The sequence below is a fragment of the Crassostrea angulata genome, chromosome 6, assembly GCF_025612915.1.
Source record: "Crassostrea angulata isolate pt1a10 chromosome 6, ASM2561291v2, whole genome shotgun sequence".
Lineage (NCBI taxonomy): Eukaryota > Metazoa > Mollusca > Bivalvia > Ostreida > Ostreidae > Magallana > Magallana angulata.
Genome location: NC_069116.1, coordinates 39,085,261 through 39,087,207, shown reverse-complemented (window position 1 = coordinate 39,087,207; position 1,947 = coordinate 39,085,261). Strand labels below are relative to the sequence as shown.

General features: G+C 41.3%; 1 non-coding gene across 1 annotated transcript; it reads left to right on the top strand.

The window, feature by feature from the left end:
* Window positions 1–559: 559 nt before the first annotated feature.
* Trnat-agu (transfer RNA threonine (anticodon AGU)) lies at window positions 560–632 on the top strand. The gene has a single exon. It is a non-coding gene; the product is annotated as a tRNA-Thr (tRNA).
* The last annotated feature ends 1,315 nt before the right edge of the window (window positions 633–1,947 follow it).

The window sequence follows — 1,947 nt, the reverse complement described above, 5'->3', positions numbered from 1 at the left end:
ATCAACCATTGGAGCAAAGCCCATACTAAATATATTACTATCTTCAAATGTTCTGCGTGTCATAAGAACTTTGTGTTCCAAAATAAAGGGAAACAACACATTCGCATACACAGGGACGCCATTTTAGAGGTTCAGGAAAAGGAAAACATTTTTACGTTGAACCTGGACATTGTGTACCTTTCCGCCTAGGTTCGCCGGAAGAAAGAAAAAGAAAGAATTTAGAAGAAGAAAAGGCCTTGGCCCAGAGGAAGAGACGGCCACAACAGAGGGACCTATTTGCGCCATCTCCCCTGGAAGAGGAATGTCGTATTATTTGTCGAGATGAGGAAATCGATATTTTCCCGGGTTCGATTCCCGGTCCAGCCATATGTTTTCATTGTATTTATTTACTCATTCCTCCTATCCTACTACAGATGGTGCCGTGGCCTTCCTTGTTCAGGCATATATATGTAATTAATAAGTCCTGACAAAGTGAACTTGTGTTGGATCTTCGGGGTCGAAGACTATTTAAGGAGGGGGGAGGGATGTAGTAGTTGGGGCTATATGGACCGTGGATATCGGCCTGGGTAGCTCAGTGGTAGAGCTCCTGACTAGTGTTGCAGGGGTCCCGGGTTCGATTCCCGGTCCAGCCATTTGTTTTTAAATGGTATTTATATACTCATTCCTCCTATTGACGTAATAAAGATTTGACCAAGTGTAAAGATATTTTCATGTAATGATAATTTGACATAATGTATCTATAGTTCTATGCTATAAGGCAGCGATGGCGATCCACAGATAAGCATGACAGCCAACCAATGTCGTGTAAATATTCACAGTATGAACGTATCTTGGTAATCTCGATACCCAGGAAGAGTCGATTACTTGCTCATGAAGGAAAATGCAAGTACCGACCAGTCAACGGTGGACCAACTAGAAATCGTAGGATCCGCAAGTTGAGAGAGAGATCATGAATAGCGGCCTGCAACCTAACCTGCTGAGCTACCTTCCACTCCATCACCAAGGTCCTGTATAGCTTTATTCCAGACCTCATCACCCCTGCTTTCTCCCCTAGCTAAATCGCCGGAGCCAACAAGTGCCAACCATATTCAGGAACAGGAAATGCAGGAGAGTGATGCCACGACCATCAGTTCCATGGACCAGCGAGACCAGCGAGACGAACAAAGAATGGAGAAATCCGCAACCTTTGGACAAGGAGAAGGAAGGCAAAAATTTCTATGACCAACTCTATATGGACCCAAGATTTTTTCCCGGGGGGCTCCGTCAAGTTACAAGCATTGTGCTGAAATATTAGGCAATGCTATGGAGGGATCAATTCTCATGGGGACCAGAGCAGTGTCATTATATTCTTCCCACCAACCCTGGATCACATAAGAAAGGAGGAAGCAGCTACACTACCTGATGGAACCACATACCAGTTACGTTCCATCCAGTACCGTATCTCAACCACAACTAGATGTAGGTATGGAATAGAAAGAGCGATAACTCTACATTTTTGACCTAAATTTGTTTTCAAAATGGAGTTGTATTTTTACTATCTAGTGATCTCGGATTACGCCCTTGTACACTGTGGTAATTGCGAAAGTATTTCCATTTCTTCTTAAAATAGATATGCAACATATTGGCGCATTTGTATATCAAGGAGAAATCGTTGATGTATGACTTTTAGCGGGAAAAAGTTTCTACCAAATATTTCGAAAGAATCGTAAAAATACATGTATAAATAACGAATATACAGTAAAGTGTTTTGTTATTTACTGTTATAACAAATTTTTTTTTTTATCAAAATTATTTTTAAAAAAAATTAACAACCGCGTATTAATGAATTAAGGGGCAATTAAAATGTCAAATATTCCTGTCATGTGGAGTTACGTGCCCTTTATTGTGGTTTGGCGTCGCTAACAGTCCACACGTGGATATCGAATGCGGTGTTTCACAAAATTACCG